This window comes from Tenrec ecaudatus, chromosome 7 (assembly GCF_050624435.1).
Source record: "Tenrec ecaudatus isolate mTenEca1 chromosome 7, mTenEca1.hap1, whole genome shotgun sequence".
Lineage (NCBI taxonomy): Eukaryota > Metazoa > Chordata > Mammalia > Afrosoricida > Tenrecidae > Tenrec > Tenrec ecaudatus.
Window position 1 is genome coordinate 7,871,325 of NC_134536.1, and position 18,930 is coordinate 7,890,254.

The following is an 18,930-nucleotide window of genomic DNA, read 5'->3' on the forward strand; positions in this document are numbered from 1 at the left end:
GGGCTCACTGAACCACTAACTGAAAGTCTGGAGGCTAGAAAGCGCCCACCCCCCACCCCACCCCCGAGAAATGGCTCAGAAGAGAGGCCACCACCTTGAAACACTACCGAGCAGCTCCGCTCTGCACCCCCGAGGCCGCCCGAGTCAGAACCAGCTCATGCAACCAGCAACAACCTCTGGTCGTGCATGAGAGTCGGTTCCGGGTGGATTAAGAATTTAAAAACTCAAAAGGAAACTTTTGTTTTTAAGTATGCTGTTTTCTTTCGGCTCTTCTGATCATCAAAAACTGAAACCCAAACTCACTGCTATCAAGTTTGTACCAACTCACAGCAGCCCTACAGGACAGGAACTCGCTTTACCGGAGTAGAAAGCCCCGTCTTTCTCCCAGGATGGACAGAAATTGTCAAGTGTCAGTTTGACATTTGGACCCGATCTGGTGTGTAAACTTTCACCCAGAACACAAAATATTATTCGAAACCTTTGTTTAACAGCTCAGCCCCACACTACGTCTCTCCTGTGGAGGCACTCCCTAAGGCCAGCGTCCGTATAACTCTGCCAGCTGCCTTTTCAGGAAGCCCTGGGTGGAGGTTTGGGGAAGGTGAGGAGTAAAAGTTGGGGGAAGTTCTGCGTGGGTGCTCTAGAGCATGGGCGATGAGGGGTGCATGGCACAGTGTGATGGCCATCTGGAGTGGCCCCTAGGGGAGGCAGAGCCCCAGATCTCACAGAAAGTAGATCGTTACAGCTTAACTTTTGCCCCTTTAAAAGATATTAGGAATGGGGTCTTCACACATGTAATTAATTAAACTAGCATGAGGGCAAACCGAGTCTTCAGAGTGGCATCTGTGCTTTATAATAGTACAAAGTGATCTCTTCTGGTGACCTGGCTTATGCTGGGTTCTCGAGAAGCAAAATCAGGGAAGCTTACATATGTACAGAGAGAGGTAAATACACATCAAGAAAATGGCTCACACAATTATATACACAGGCATTCCTGGGGTCATAAACGGGATCCATTCTACTAGCTGCATCTGTAAGTCTTTAAGTGGGATTTGTAGGTGAGTTGAAACCAGCCCATATGTTTCTTGTTTAGCCTTACTTTACGACAAGGACAGGCTCACAGCCTTTTCAATGATGTAAACACTACATGTGCAGCCAGTGAAGGTGGTTTTGATGAAGACTTTGTTTCGGATACAGGTTGGTTCAATCCTTTCAAAGGCAGGGCAATGCACAATCTCTTAGAGGGCCAGTCGGCGTGTCTGTCAGTCAGCGGTCTCTGAGTTCACTGAGGAGTCGGAGACGATGCGCGTAGTTAGTTCGGCTGCTGAGAGGTTGCCTGTGCGAGTCCAGCCAGAGGCACCTCGGAAGAAAGACCTGGTGTTCTTCTTGCAAACATTCAGCCACTGAAAATTCTGTGGAGCTCAGTTCTGCTTGGATACACAGGAGCCGGCTCTGAACCATCGTCACTTGGACAACACCTGGCAGTGTTTTCCAAAGATGCAGTGTAGGATCGTACCAGGCTGCCACAACAAAGTACCGCAGACCGAATGATTTCAAGGAATAGAAATGTGCCACCACGTCAGGTCTGACTCAGGGAAACACTGCCCCGTTGGGCAGCAGCTTCACAATCATTGTTATGTTTGAGTCACTGGTGTAGCCACGGTGTCAATCCACTGACCCGTTACTTTGCCAGGTATGAGGACCTTCTCCAGGGACTGGTCTCTCCTGATAGCATGCCCACAGTGCATGAGACAAACTCTCCCCATCGTCACTTCTAAGGAGCATTCTGGTTGTACTTCTCCCGAGACAGATTTGTGGCAGGTATATGTAATACTCTTCACCAACGCCAAATTTCAAATACCGTATATACTCAAGTATAAATCGACCTGAATGTCAGCCAAGGCACCTAATTTTACCACAAAAACTGCATTTAAAATGTGCTGAAAAAACTCGGCTTATACACGAGTATGTACGTATATCCACTCTTCTTCCATCCAGCTTTTGCATGCCTAGGAAGCAACGGAAATCCTACAGCGTGGACCAGGCAACCCTAGTCTTCAAAGTGCCCTCTTTGCTTCTGAACACATTACAGAGATCTCGTCTGGCAGACTTTCCCAGTGCAGTAGGTCCTTTGATTTCCTGACTGCTCTCCTGTAGACCTGAGCGGTGGGTGGATCCAAGTGAACTGAAATCCTTGACAGTTTCTATCTTCCCTCCGTTTGTCCCGAGGTTTCCTGTTGTCCAGGGGTGAGGAAGTTTGTTCTCTTTACGTTGAGTTGTGATCCATCCTCAAGGCGATGGTCTTTGAGCTTCCTTGTCTTCTGGCACTAGATCAGACAATGTCCCGCGGCTTTTCAGGTTTCCCGTGGCTAAGTCCTCAGGAGTGGGCCGTCTCTTTCGGCTTCCTCACCTGTCTTCGCCCGGAGGCTCTGTTGAAACCTGTCCCACAGGGGTGACCCTCTTGGTCGATAAAGCACTGTGGCAGCAGCGCTTCCAGGGTCACAGCCACCATGCTGCCACAAATGAGTCTCCCAGTTAGTTCTGGGGCTAGACGTTCAAACCCAGCAAATCAGCAGGGCCCTGCTCTTGGGAGACTTAAAGGAAGTCCTTTCTGGTCCTTTCTAGTGTCTGGTTGCTCCAGGTGTTTTAAGGCTGGTAGCTGTTGCTTCACATGGTGCCTGCCCCCGAGGTGACCCCCTTGTATAAAACACTGTTCAGCAGAGATTAGGACCCACTTTATTCCAGAATGACCTCGTTAGCTGATAACAACTACCAAGCAGCCTTGGAGCAAGGTCCCACTCCCAGGTGCAGGGATTAAGATTTCAGCATATTTTGGGGGGAACAGGATTCCACTTAGAACAGGCCCACTTTCTGTTTGTTTTTGTTAACGGCCCTTTGCAGACCAAGCAAGGGTTTCATAAAAACTGATCAAATCATCTTGCTTGAAACAGAAAATTAAACATAGAGTCTTATAAAATATAAAGTCAGTATTTGAATTGCCTATATATACTCGAGTATAAGCCAGCCCGAAAATCAGCTGAGGCCCCTAATTTTAACCACAAAAACTGCATTAAAATGTGCTGGAAAAACTCGGCTTATACTCTAGTATATATGGTTTTCAATTAAGCAGACAAAAAATTAATCTATCAGATTTCTATAAAAATTCTAAAGGCTCCCTTTCGATCAGCACTTATCTCTTCCTGGCTCGGTCTCCACCACAGGAGATCAGTCTCCAACACTGGCCTTGGCTGCGAGGATTAAGTACACCCAAGTCCATCTGAACTCACTTCCACCCTGTGTACAACAGAGCAAGACGCCGCCTGGCCTACACCACCCTCACAGCCATTCCTCCGTTTGAGCCCTATAGTGGCAGCCACTGTCAGTCCATCTCGTGAAGGGCCTTCGTCTTTCTCACTGGCCCTCTGCTTTACCAGGCAGGATGTCCTTCTCCAGGAACTGATCCAGAGGAAATCTTTCTCAGACTCATCTCTGTCATATTCCAGGCTGGGAACCAAGGAGGGAGGACTGTCCCCCAGAAAGAAACTGCAGGTGGAGGACCAAGGCCATACGCATAAAGTTGGAATTGGTTTCTCCTGTTTCGCACGCCCTTCAGAAAGTCCTTGTTTTGAACTGAGCTGTGGCCCCACAAGGATACATGGACAGCATTTACGCCAGCCTTGTAGCTGTGGCCCTGTTTGTGCAAATAGGGTTTCTCTTTGCAGTGTTGTCAGTTAAGTTAATGACATCATAGCTAGGTCCTCTTCTGAAACCCTTCTGCGTGGTTTCTCATAAAAGAGGAACATAGTCACCGCAACAGAGACAGCTCATGACAACAGACCACTGGATCGTAAATAGCACAGGGACCTTGAGGATTGCAGCAACCTCTAGAACAGGGCTTCTCAACCCTCCTGAGGCCGCGACCCTTTCATACAGTTCCTCATGTTGTGGTGACCCCAACCATCACATTATTTTTGTTGCTACTTCATAGCCGTAATTTTGCTACTGTTAGGAATCATCATGTAAATATATGATACGCAGGATGTATGTTCACTGTTACAAATTGAACATAATTTAACATAACTAAAGCATAGTGATTAATCACAAAACAATATGTAATTATATACTGTGAAATATTTATGTGTTTTCCGATGGTCTTAGGTGACCCCTGTGAAAGGGTCGTTTGAGCCCCCAAAGGGGTCACGACCCACAGGTTGAGAACTGCTGCTCTGGAAGGTAACTCTAGGCACATTTCGTTATGATATTTTACTTTATCTTCTCAACCTGCTCTTGGAAATTTCCTGTTCAGCTCTTTGGCTGCCTCATTTCTCCCATGTGCCTTAGCTACTTTAGGATGAAGAGCAAATTTCAGCCTCTTCTGACATCCACTTTGATTTGGGGATCTACTTCACATATCATACCATGGAATCACTCAATTATAGTAGGAAGGTCTGGGCGATTATCACCACAACCAATTTCAGAGAGTTTTCTTCTTGTGTTCATTGTCATTGCTACCATTTCCATGCACATGCAACACACACACACACACACACACACACACACACACACCCTTCTGGCGTCCACTTGGATCTGTTCTTTCTTTCCTGTCTTGCTGATAACGTTCCGCTTTCTTCATGTATGGGGTTCTTGATGGCCTCTCACAGCTCATCAGGTCTCTGTCATGAGAGTTCCATGCATGAAATCTGTTCCTGAGATGGTCTCAACGTGCAGGGAAGTCCAGTCTGAACTTACAGAGGAACAGCTGATGGCCTGTTCCGCAGTCGGGCCCTGGCCTGGTTTTAGCTGCAGATATGGAGCTCCTCTGTGTTTTCTCCTCTCGGGTACAGGCCCTTGGAGTGCTGTGTATTCCATCTGGTGAAATACACCTGTGTCGTCTCCTTTTATACTGTTGAAAAAATGATATTTACCATGAAGAAGTCACTGTCGAGAAATCAAGTGATGTGTTTCTTTAGGCAAAGCCGCTCCACAAGATCTCTTTGAACTACGGAAAAGCAAGGATGTCACTTTGAAAACCAAGATGCACCTGACCCAGGCCAGGGATTTTCAGTCAGCTCACGTGCACGTGAAGGTTGCGCAGTGAAGGAAGAAGACGAGAGCTGAACCCACGCAGGTGAAGTCTGGGGCTGCTGAAGAATGTTGAAAGGACCGCGAGCTGACCGATGGGCAAGTAAACGTGTCTTAGAAGAAGGCAGCCAGAGTATTCCTTGGAAGTGCAGAGGATGGCGAGACCTCAGCTCACACACTTCGGACATGTGATCAAGAGAGGCCAGGCTCTGGGAAAAGGACATCATGCGGGGCAAACAAGAAGATCCTCAACAACATGAATCTGAATCGGCGCAGCGGCTGCACCAACGGCCTGGAGCAGTGAGGCTGGCTAGCGGTCAGGGCAGGGCTCTGTGCCGGTGGCACGTGGGGTCACGGTGCATCAGAACGGGCTCCATGGCACCTGACAACAACACGATTCACATGAAGGCGTGTGTTAAAAAGAAAGGGAAAACAGTCTCCATCATTTCCTAGAACTCTCTTGAGATTTTCCAGAAATGGACCGTTTCAACTTTAAGCCAATCTCATCCTTTGCGTTTTGGAGAAGGGGATGTCTCTCGGTCCTTCTGCAAAGTTAAATCCACCAGGAAATGACTAAGGTTTGCCGCACTGAGGTGAGGATTCTCAAACGGATGTGGCAAATCCACAGGAGGGGGTCCCAACTACCCTGGGCCTGAGATGCAAAAGCCAGTCACTGCCAAGCCCAGCCCATCGCTTGTTTTTACAAGACCTGCAAGCTAAGAATCGTTCTTACATTTTCAATTGGTTAGTAGAGAAAAAGAAAGGATCTCTGTGAGACATGACAGTGATATGAAGGTCAAATGTTAGTATGTGTAAATAAAGTTTTATTGGTGCATCACCATGCTGGTCCGTTGACATATGGTCTGTGCCTGCCCTCACATAAAATCAGCAGACCTGAGGAGATACAGTACTGATATGGCCATAGGGCTGCAAAGACCTGCTAACTGGCTTCACAGGAACAGGCATGGGGCTGCGTCAGAGCTGACAGCTTCATATGAAACGATCAAATCTGCTCCGTTGTTCAATGAGTCTCGCGTCGTGGTGCACACACTGGGTTGAGCACCTTCCCTAAGCAAAGTGCAGTGGTAGAGGAAGCTTGTCCCTGGTTGGCAGTTGCTTACCGCCTAGGTCAACCCTGTCAGGTGGGCTGAGATGCTCGTCTGAGCCTCAGAAGTGTAGTAATGACTTTGATGGATGTAGTCCAGTGGACACAGAGATCCACGTATGAAGCCTTCCTCACTCCTCTCAGATATCCTGGGAGGCGAGCTGTTCTGTCCTATTGTAGCCAATGCTGCTGCTGCTGTGAGCTGATCAACTGAGCACATCTGTGGGCGGATCCTGTATGCGCCCACAGCTCCCTGTGTCTCTGCCCCAACGTGTCCCCTGGACGAGGGGTACGCACAGCCTGAGCCCAGAGCAGGCCAGGAAGGACTAGGACTGGCCCTCCGTAAAGGAGCAAGTGGTGGTCGGCACCAGTTTCTCCACTTCTCCGGGAAAACAATTCTAAAATGGGCTACACTCTCCCTCTCAGAGGGTCCCCTTTGCCTTAGACCCTTGTTGTTGGTGTCCTCGGGTGTCCTCGACTCCGTTCCCACCGACAGCGACCCTACGCACAACAGAGGAAACACTGCCCGGTGGTCCTGTGCCCTCCTCACCAGTGTTCCTGTGCCTGAGTGCATTGTTGCAGCCACCGCGTCAGTTCATCTGGTCAGGGCTTCCCTCTTTTTCACCGCTCCTCTGCTTTATCAAGCACGATATCGTTCGCCAGGGGCTGGTCTTTCCTGACAACGTGTCCAAAGAGTGGAACTTTCTCACCATCCTTGCTTCTGAGGAGCGCTCTGGCCAAGAGTGACTGCTTGGTTCTTTTTTGTTGTTGTTGTTTTTTGTTTTTTTAACAATTTATTGGGGCTCATACAATTCTTATCACAGTTCATACATATACATACATCAATTGTATAAAGCACATCTGTACAGTCTTTGCCCTAATCATTTTTTCTCCTCTTTTCTTTTTTTACATTTTATTAGGGACTCATACAACTTTTATCACCATCCATACATATATATGCATCAATTGTATAAAGCACATCCATACATTCCCTGCCCCAATCATTCTCAAGGCATTTGCTCTCCACTTAAGCCCCTTGCATCAGGTCCTCTTTTTTTTTCCCCTCCCTCCCCTTTCCCCCCTCCCTCATGTGCCCTTGGTAATTTATACATCGTTATTTTGTCATATCTTGCCCTATCCGGAGTCTCCCTTCCCCCCTTCTCTGCTGTCCCTCTCCCAGGGACTGCTTGGTTCTTTGGGTAGTCCGTGGCCCTCTCCGTGTTCAGCACCAGCTCCACGATCCAAACACACTGATTCTTCTTTGTGCTTCTTTCTTCATTGTCCAACTTTCCCGTGGACATGTGGTGATTGAAAGTGCCCTGGCTGGGGTCAGGCCCACCTTGGTCTCAAAGTAATTCCCTTGTTTTTCAACACTCTAAATGCAATGTGTCTTTTGATTTCTTGACTGCTGCTTCCATGAGCATCGATTGTGGCTGTAAGGCAAAATTCTTGGAGACTCTGATCTTCTCGCCATTTATCATAATTGTCGCCTGTTGGTCCTGTTGTGCGGATGTGGGTCTTCTTTACATTGAGCTGTATCCACACGCATCTTCATCAGCAAGTGTTTCAAGTCCTTCTCACTTTCAAGCAAGGCCAATTGTGTCATCCTCATAGTCCTGGCAGGTTGTTCATAAGCCCATCAATCCTCCCGCTTCATTCTTCTCCGGGGAATCCAGCTTCCCTGGTGATTCGCTCAGCAGACAGCTTGGACAAGGATGGTGAGCTGACACGCACCTTTTCTCATTTTAAACCATGCGGTATCCTCTTGCTCTGTTTGCACACTTGTCTCTGGATTCGTGTACAAGTTGTGCCCGAGCACAAGGAAGTGTTCTGGAATTCCCATTCTTCTCAAGGCTATCCCACGCTCATTAGCTAACCCCTTACTGGCGTCCTTTCTCCCCATCTCCCCTCCCCACTCTGATCACATTTCTTGGGATACCCTCCTGAATAAATTACTCCCATCATGTCCTTGCTCAGGCTTGTTTTTGAGAGACCTCAGACTCAGTCACCGATTATATACATAAAATAACCAGGGGTCACAGAGCTTAACTCGTGACTGGTCCACAGCTAATAAGTAACACGGTCAGCTGTACTTGCCCTTTCCAGTATTCTTCTCACTGCTTCCCCATATGGGCCAAGGTCTCCGCCCCAGACGCTTACACTCAGGTAGGGTGGCGACTGCATGGGGTGAGAAAGGAAAGTGCTAGGAGGTCTGTACCTCTCTCCTTCCTTCAAGGTATATCCCTGGAGGGCTTATGGCAACGATGAGGCCTTCTTACAAAAAATCAAATCAAATCATGAATGGCCTTCATCAAATGGCTTCATGAAGGGTGTAGATGCCCAATCTGTCAGGACGACCTATGGAAGTAAACCTGAAACTCATAGATTCATGGGCACGGAAGAGTAGAGAAGGCGAGGGTAGTCCCTTAGCATTTATTAACAGAGGGCCCCCAAACTTAACTGGCTCCTTGGAGAACAGTGTGTTTGCATGCATTGCTCACAGCTCATTAGTCTGAAGCCAGTGCAAGTTCTCCTGCAAGTGAAGGAGGCGTGCTTGAAGGTTGCTTCTCCAACAGAGGTGGTTTCACTTGTGCCCTTGGCACTTGCCCGAGTCACCGGAATCATTAGTTCAATGTTGGGTTCGATCTATAATTTTCATCCAGTCTGCTCTGATAATTCACCCCCTTGTGTTTCCTGGGATTCATATATATTTATTATAGTAATTAATGCCGGAAACCTACTGCACGGAGTCAGTTCTGGCCCATAGCAACCCTCCGAGACAAGACCAGAACTGCCCTTAAGGTCTGTGAGGCTGTAGGGTTCCTGGGTGTGTAAATCAGGTTTTTTTCCCGAGGGACAGCTGGTGGGTTTGAATTGCTGACCTTGTCAGGAACAGCCTAATGAGTAGTCCATTACTCAAGGACTCCCTTCGTCAAGGACGACCGATTTTAGTACAATTTCGCTAGAAGGAAATCTCATTAAAATGAGGACCAAAATGTTACTGCAAATCCTTTTTAAAAAAAGAATGAAAGCTTAGGAAATTATCTTGAAAAGTGAAATTAAACTGAGAAACCAAGAGGTGATCTTTGGGGGCCTCTTGGAAAAGCTGCCTCTCACGAGGCTTTACATCAGAACACAGTCGCCAAGCAGTGAGAAGCCCGAGCCCCATGTCTAGGAACCTGGGCTGATGTCTCCAGCTGAGCCCCCAGCCAATGGCCCCCACCATCCATGTGAGCTCACCATCCTGGAAGCCCGGCCCAGTACAGCCTTCAAAGGCCTGTGGTCCCAGGTGACAGCTGCTGAGCTCAATCTAGCCTTGGAGTTTTGAGAAATGATAGCATACTGTTCTTTGAAGTCACACAAAAAAAGATAGTTGATATTTTGGCATAATTTCTTCTGTCAAAATTGTATACTTCCGTGACATGGGATCCTTCATTTCATGGCTGCCTTTATGAAGTAACCATCCAGAAGGGGATTTTTTTTTTTTTAATGCAGAAGGACTTCATCAGTTTTTCCAGGAACCCGCCTCCAACACCCTTCTTGTTGGAATCTCTCGCTCATCACCATCCTTGTTAATTTTGCTCGGACTCAATTGCTACCTCCTCAAGCTCTGCCCTGTGTTCCTTGGTCAGTAGTTAGGGGCAATGATTTCAGGGGTTCAGCACCTCTCTCACCAACTTCAGGGAATCAATCTTAGAGGCTGTGCGAGATCGACAGTTTAACTTTCCAGTCCGTTTGCACTGTGTCTGCACTGACTCTCAAATCTGTCCAGAGTGCCCCCCGCCCACCCCCAAGCACGCACAAATATTGAGGAGGCAGGAAAGAGAGCGCCGTGTTCTGAGCCGGGCACAGGCCATGTGGGCAATAGCTGCATAAAAACTGTCCTTGTTAACGAAGGTGTTCGGGTTGTAAAGATGGTTGTGCCGTGCTCAACCCCGTCATGTGAAAAAGTCAAACATTAAGTAAAAAGCAAAGAAGCCCCCTACACGTGGCATCGGATAGTCACAAATGTCCTCTCGGCTCTTCCTTTCTTCAGCAGGCCCCTTCTCCAGCCTCCCCCTTCCCTCTCCCCCCAGGATCAGCAACCTTAGCACCTGGGTGTCTAATTCTCCAAGAGAGAAAGCAGAAGGGAAGTTCATATATGACTTGATGTGCTCTCCCTTCCAGGAGTGATTTGTAATTTAGAACGGGTCAAGTGAGAGGACAAAACCTAACCTAAAGGAAGTGCTTTTCCCTCGGCGGGATTGGAGGCGTCCCATCAGGCCTCTGCCAGGTGCTCCTTGCCCTCCACCAGGAAGGCGTCCAGCTCCTCTGTCTCAGTGGACCAGCGGGACGAGGGAGGAGCGGAGTGACATGGAGCCGCTGGTGGCTTGCCAGTCACTCATCTCCGTATAGAAAATGTTCTCTACGGAGAACCCCCTGGTGGGCTAGCAGGCAAGTCCCGGCCAGCAATGCTGTTCACCAAGCCGCCCACATCCTGCTTCCTGAGGACGCCCCCTCCCTTGGCCTGGGCTAAAATTGATGAGACAGGAGAGAGATGGAGAATTGCTGGGAACATGTCCTTGGACAGGCCTTGAGGGGAGGGCGTTGGAGCTCAAGTGCAGGGGCTCTGCTCGGCCAGGAAAAGCGAGCTTCTCCAGAGGAAAGAGAGAGACGCAAATGTGCAGATTAATGTGCTGGCGAGAGTGGCGGGGGCCTCTTTCTGGCCGATTCTGTTCTCCTTGTGAAATAGAAAGCAGCTCAGAGAGGAAGGGAAGGCGGATGGAAGCTTGAGAAAGAGACGGTGGGAAACCCATGTCCAGGAACTCAGTTTCCAGGAAGTCACAGTCAGCAGCCATGGTGGGGAGAAAGTTCCAGAGAGAGAGAACGCGTTCGAGGAGAGAGAAGGATTAGGAAGAACTGCTCCGAGGAACGGGGAAGAAGCTTGACAGAGTGCCGTGGAACCGTCCTCAGAGACCTACTCTGGTCCTGTCTCTACACCACCCTAAACACTGAAGCCTGGTTTAAAGCCAAGACAACCAGGGCAGAAGGAAGGGGCTGAACAACAAGGGGCAAAAACAGCCTGGTGGGCCCGCAACTGGCTGAGAATAGAGACCTGACTGGAAGGAGAGAGCAGCCACAGCAGGGACCTCGTAGACTGTGGCCAGCTTGATGGCCAGGGATGACAGGCCTTCATGGTGCAGGGGCCCAGGGACAGTGGGAGCCGGACATGAATGATGTGGAGGGCACAGTCAGATCGCCGAACTGGGTCACATCCGCTTCCAGAAGTGGATCGATTTTAGGTTGCAACAAGGCCCAGAGTGCAGCCCTCTGGGCCAGACTCCAATGGAGGGGAGCTGAAGGTTTCTTGGGTTGAGGCAGAGATGAAGCTCAGGGAGATAAGAAGTTGGAATAGCCCTCGTTGGGCGACATGGAAAGATGGGACACTGGGTATAGAAAGGCCTGTGGGCCTATCTCCAAGAACCAACAGAATGCTGTGTGCCGTGACAGACAGCCAAACGATAACAGCAATAAGGAGAGGGGAGGGAGTGTGATTGAACAAGATACCTGGGCTCCAGGGACCACCTCATCAACCAGAGGACACAGCAGTGCATCATGAAGAGGGGCGGGCATACGGTGGGGGGGGGCGGGGGATAGAGACTACACAGAGTGACACTGAAAGTGTTTCTGCAGAAACTTATTAGCTTTATTAAGAATATCCATATAGATAGCTGTAGTAGCAAACACATTTTGGGTAAGCCCAGCTTACATCTACCAATATTTCTACAAGACTAAAACTCTATGCTAATTTACCTTTTAAGCCTTTTAATATACTCCAATCATAGCTATCATTATTACAAAGACAACTTAAATTACATTATTTCATCCACACTGGACACTGTTATTCTCATTGCTGCCAGTGGTTTTGTAGTTGCTGATCTTGTCAAATTTCTGGTGCTTTAATTACAATATTGTGGTAAGTAGCATTTGTGAACCTTTATCAATAATTTCTTTGAGAATTAAGGAAGGAAAAATTAAAATTATATAAAGGCTTATGCTTAGTTACTAAATACTATTACATTCAACATAGAAAGATCTTTCAAAATAATTTTGTTGTTAGTATTAATATAATCTAAGAAATATAGTAGATCAGCAATTTATAACTATATTGTAATAGGATATCACATATCACATTATTTTAATAGCAAAATTGATACTACACATCACTAAGGATTCTGGTGGGGGAAGAAGTACACAGTAGTGGGGGGGAGACCCCATGAATTACTGCATTGAGTGACACCCATCCTCATGGCACCACGGGGCTCCCCAGCTGGACTTGCTCTTCCCCGACACTGTGGCTTGGTCTTTCTCAATGCCCACCTTCTGCTGGAACCTCTTCCCTCACTCCATTAGAAAAAAACAACAAGAAAAATAACAACAATAAGAACCCTGCCATGGCGTCCATTTCTATTCACAGAGACCCAACAGAACAGGGTAGAACTTCCCCTTGGGCTGGTCGAGACTGTGAGTCTCCACGGGAGGAGCACCTTTCTCTTACGGAGCGAGCTAGGTGACCGGGCCTCCCTCCCAACTGCTGCACAGCTTTTGCACCATGGTCTGTGTACAGTTCACTGTTATCACATGGATGTTACAGACCCTTCCCCTTCATAAGGGAACAGGCATTACATCAGAAAAACCTCTTCTCGACCCCCAGGGGGTTCTCAGAAATGGTGTCCAGTAACCCTACGATGGCTTTGCCCCATTATCCAAATGACCAAATTGGTACAAGTTATCCAGTCTTCTCTGTGTGTTTACTTCAATCTTCTTGCTTTCATTGATGCTCACTTGTAGGAATGCATTTGAGGTGAATTTAGAGAGGAATTTGCCTTTACAACATTACTTAACTCTAAATCCAAGTTCTTGATAAGGCATCATTTTTTGAAAAGTTAGAAGGATTTTTATATTCCATATCACATTCTAATTCCCCACATTTTCTGCAGAAGGGCAACATTTGTTGCCCCTCCCATGAGCTTGGCATACTTTCCTCAGTGAGAATTTCTTGTATGTGATAGTCTTTAGATTCTTCTTCAAGGTCAAAAGCCCTTTCATCTTGGTCCCTTTATACTAACCTAGAGATTAGGATAGCTTTGAGCAAAACAATGGTAAACAGAAGAGAATCACTCTGGTCCCATTATTGATTCTGTTCTTTACCGGTGAGGATGCTCTGTTTTCCATCAGAAACAAGATCCTCGTAAATGTCATCACCCACACCCCATCTGGGCGAGGGAAGGCAAGCCGCCTTGGTTCTGAATCAGATGTCATCACCACTGATAGCCACTTGGCTCCCAGCTTGGCTGGCAGTGGGGTCCAGGCCTAGAGGGTAGACCTCATCCATTGCCGTAGTTGAGCTGCCCCAAGGATAAAGCCACTGGCTCATCTCTAGAAAGGAAGAGGATCGGAGAACTGACAAGTAGCCAAGTAGCAGTGAAGAACCACTTTATCACTGCTCCCCTGACCCTTTAATGAACCAAAAAAATCATAAATGAGCCAATGGGCTCATCTGTGGACTTGGACATTTCATTGTCAGTGGGGTCACAGGAGAGATTCCCATTATGATGGCTAGAGGGGCAGGAGGAAAAATAAACATGGTAACATAGTGTATAGACCAAGCTATGGTTCTTTGTCTAAGTTGTCTGAAAAAGCAAAACTAGTGAAGCTTATGCATGTGTGTACATAGAGAGAGGTTTACATGAAGGAAATAGCTCCCACAGTTGTAAAAAAAAGTAAGCAAGGTCCTAATACATGGGTCAGATATCAGCCTGGAGGTTTCTCCTGACTCATAGAGCTACAAGATTAACAGGTCAGAACATGAGCTTCTTTCTGGCTGCAGAGGTGAATGAGCCTAAGGTCGGCAGGTCAGGTGCCTAGCTTCAGAAGTGAGTGAATACAAAGTGGGAAGGTAAGACGGTTGGCTTCTGATGGCTTCCAGGACTGGCAGAGGTTATGGCGGGCCATTCACTGGCTCAAGTCCAAAGACTGGAGGCTACTGATTAGATCCAGAAGCCAGGTCTAGCAAAAAGGGGGCAAGCTTGTCCACAGTGTCCACATCAATTAGAACAGGTCACACCCTAGAGGAGATCTCATCATGAAGGAGTACTGGATTTTAACTGCCAAACCCTGAGAATCCTAGCCTAGTCAAGTTGATACAAAGCCTTAACTATTACAATCCATCCCTTGGCCACTTAGAACGTGTACACTTCTCCTGAAATCATATATAATCTCTACCTAAAGACAACCATAAAATCAGCAAATACCTCTGCTGGTCATGGTTCTTTGTTTAGTGGGAAGAACCAAACTTTCATTCCTGAAGGGTCTGGGTCATGTCAGAATTAGGTTTCTGTAGTTTACCATTAACTAGAAATAAGCACCAGGCATGGCAGTACTGAGAGATGTCCTAAGGAAACCCTTGGATTCTAGATATACTCTTCTCCATTATATAATATCAATCCAATTGTATACCATCAATCAAACTTCCTCTAGGCAATCAGATTCCATCAAATTACCCAATACAGTAATTCCTTTCTTTGCTGTTGATTCAAAGGGATGAGGTGCTGAAAGTGGTAGGGGAGTTTCTTAACCTCCCTTTGGAACTAAGACTGCCAAACCCAAAGAAGATAGGGGTCACAGGGACAAGAAGCAAAAATGTTTCAAGTGGGTCAGCAGGAGGATGAGTGAGTGGCGCCACTCCTATTTCCACCCCTTGCTTCCTGGAGCCATGGATCCTGGCTATTGGGGAAATAGCACCATATATTGAACACCAGCTTGGAGCGCATAGAGCCTTCTGGGGAACCAGAGCCTTCGTGGAATTGCCACCTAGCTGGCACCATAATTGTATCTTTAGAAGTCCATCCATTGTTCTATTAAGACAGCTACTCCAGGATGATGGGGTACATAATAAGATCAGTGAATCTCATGATCAGGGGTCCACTACATTGGGAATGCCACGAGTCCCTTGATCTGAGGCAATGCTGTGTGGGATACTTTGCCCTTGAAAAAGTCATTCAGGGATGGTAGTTTTGACCAAAACTTTGCCAACAGAGAAGGCAAATCCATAGCCAGAGTAAATGTCTATTCCAGTAGGAACAGAATGCTTCCTGTTCCATGATGGAAGTTATCCAAGGCAATCAACTTGCCACCTGGTTGCTGGTTGCTCTCCTTGAGAAATGGTCCCACTTCACAGATTCAGTGGTGGTGTCTGTAGCTAGCAGTTTGAGCAGACTGGGCACTCAGCTATGGCAGTAGTCAACTCAGTCTTGATAAGTGGCCATCCCAGTTGATAAACCCATGCGTAACCTTCATCCCTGCCACCATGGCCACTTTGTTCATGAGCCCATTGGCAGTGAGTTTGTTGTTGTTAGGTGCTGTTAAGTCGGTTGTGATGCATAGTGGCCCTCTATATAACAAAATGAACCACTGCCCAATCCTGCAACATCCTCACAATTCTTGTAATACTTGAGCCCACGGTTGCAGCCACTGTGACAACCCATCTCACCAAGGGCCTTCCTCTTTTTTGATGCCCTTCTACTTTACCAAGTATGATTTCCTTCTCCAGGGTCTGGTCTCACTGACAACATGTCCGAAGTATGTGAGACATAGTCTCAAGTGGCTGGGAAAAGAGGATTGTTGGTATGACTGCTTTCCACAGAACAATCCACTTGATTGTTAAAATCCTCCTCTGCTGAGGTAACTTTTTTGTGAGCATTCACATAAGAATCAAATATCTTCAGTTTTTTGGCCCATTCAGAGAGATCTATCCACATGCCTCTTTCCCACACCTCCTTGTCACAAATTTTCCAATCATGCTCTTTCCAAGTCGCTGAACATCCAGCCAAACCATTGGCCACAGCCCATAAATCAGTGTACAGTTGCACATCTGGCCATTTCTCCTTCCAAGTAAAATGAACAGCCAGGTGCACTGCTCGAAGTTCTGCCCATTGGGAGAATTTCCCTTCACCACTCTCCTTCAGGGAGGTCCCAGAAAGGGGCTGTAGTGCTGCTGCTATCCATTTTCGAGTGGTGCCTGTATATCAGGCAGAACCATCTGCAAGCCAAGCAAGAGTTTTCTCTTCCTCCGTCAACTGACTAGTCATAAGGAACTTCTCATGAGGCCGTAAGTGCAGAGTATGAGAAGAAAGGTCATATGAGGAGTAAATACCATGGGCATGTGGGCAAGTCCTCATGAAATTTACTTGTATCTTCAAGTCCTGCTCCAGCCTGGTCATCTATATGCCATTTCCATTTAATGATGGACTGCTGCTATGCATGTCCAACTTTATGTCTCTGTGGGTCAGACGACACCCAGTTCAAGTGTGCAGCCCAGGCTACATGGTGAGTTGGTGATCTATGGTGAGGTATTCAGTCTCTACTAAGGCTCAGTAACAAGCAAAAACTATTTTTCAAAGGGGGAGTAGTTGTCTTCAGAGATGACAGGGCTGTGTTCCAAAATCATGAGGGTCTGCACTGTGATTCACCAATAGGAGTCTGCCAAAGACTCCAAACAGAATCTCTATCTACCACTGACACTTCAAGCACCATTGGATCAGCTGAGTCATAGGGTCCAAGTGGCAGAACAGTTTGCACAGTAGCAAACTGTTCAGAGACTTTTTTTGTTCTAGGACCCACTCAAAACTAGGAGCTTTTCCAGTCACTTCAAAGATAGGCTGGAACAGCATCCTCCAAATGAGGGATGCGTTGCCTCCCAATTTCCAGAGAGGCCCACCAGGTATTGTGCCTCCTTCAAAGTTGTGGGAGGAGCCAGATGCAATAACTTATCCTTCCCTTTAGTAGGACATGCCCACACCACTGAACTGTTAGAAATTTCACTAAAGCGGTCGGCTCCTGAATTTTTGTCAGGTTGATGCCCTACCTTCTAGTACCCAGATGTTTTACCAATAAGTCTAGAGTTACTGATATTTCTTCCTTGCTAAGTCCAATCAAGGTCCCAAGTAACTAAAAGATGACATAGTGCTAGAAAGTTTATATACCTCTGAGGTAGGACGGTAAAGGTGTATTGTTGACCTTGCCAACTGAAGGCAAACTGTGTCTGATGATCCTTCAAAACCAGAATTGAGTAAAAGGCATTGGCCAGATCAATAGTTGCATAATTGGTACCAGGAGGTGTATTAATTTTCTCAAGCAAAGAAATCACATCAAGAACAGCAGCTACAATTGGAGTAATCACCTGGTTAAGTTTAAGACAATCTGCTGTTATTCTCCAGGATCCATCTGGTTTGGGTTTGTTTTGTTTTGTTTTGTTTTTGCACGGGCCACATAGGTTGAGGGAATCACCACCCCTGAGTCTTTGAAGTCCTTGAAGGTGGCACTAATCTCTGCAATCCCTTCAGTAATGTGGTATTGCTTTTGGTGGACTATTTTCCTAGATACAGTTCTAATGGCTTCCACTTGGTTTTCCCTACCATAATAGCCCTTCTTACACATTTTAGGAACCCAATATGGAGGTTCTGAAAGTTGTTGAATGTGTGTAACCCAATGATTAATTCTGGAGCTAGAGAAATCGCTACAGGTTGGGTTTGGGGACCCACTAGATCCACTATGAGCTGAGCCTGAGCTAAGACTCCATTAGTAACTTCCATACATCCCTACTCTGACTGGTGGGTCACAGTGATGTTTTGGAGTTTCCTAAAATTAGAGTCAATACAGAGGCAATGTCCAATAATCCCCCAAAGGTGATTATTTCCATGCCCCCAACATAAAGTCACTCTGGTATAATTTTTTTCTTTGGGGACACAACTGGAAATTTTGAAGATTTTGTGCAGTACTTGAACTGTGACTCTAAAACCCTCAGCTCATCTCTTTTCTTTACCTAGTAAGTCTTTCTGTACCTAGTTGGGCTTTATCTAGTAAGAACAATCAACCAGCTTCCCTAAAATTTTTATCTGGACAACATTTCAGAAATATATCCAACACACAGTTACCTAGAACCTTGCTTCTCACCAATATTTGATCTGTTGGTGGTAATATTTTGCATATTAATATTGCTAGCTTGGATTAGCAGTTCCTTTTTACTAACAGAGGCAGAGTTATCAGTTAATAGATCCAGAGTTATAAGTACCTTAAAAGTTAACGTTTAGAAAGCTTATCCTTGTGATTTTGTTTTTCTAGAACCACTCTTGAGGACCAAAAGCCATAGGCTGGGTTTCTAGAGAAGCAAAACCTTATTTGCGTGTGTGTGTGTGTGTGTGTGTGTGTGTGTGTGTGTGTGTGTGTAGAGAGAGAGAGAGAGAGAGATTTATATCAAAGCTCATATCAAGAAAATTGCTCACAGGGTTGTAGAGGTGAACAAGGTCCAAGTCCATGTAGAGATGGGAACAGTTCAGATGTCAGGCTGGAGGCTTCTGATTTTCATGGCTGTAAGGCTGATAAACTCAAGATTGGCAGGTTAGACCACAAGTTTCCAGCTGCAGAGGTGAATGAATGCAAGGATGGCAGAGCAGGCTTCTAGATTCACAGGGAAATTAATCCAAGGTCAGCAAGTAAGATGGCAGGCTGCTGGTGACTGGCAAGCAATAAGGCAGGCCACTAATTCGAGTTCAAGAACCAAAGCTGGTTAAGCCAGATACAGGATACAGACCCAGAAACCAGCAGGTAAGCTTTCCCACAATGCCCCCTTATATTGGAAGCAGGTCACACCATAGAGGAGATTTGATCTTGAAAGATTACTAGATTTTGACTGCTGAACCCAGAGA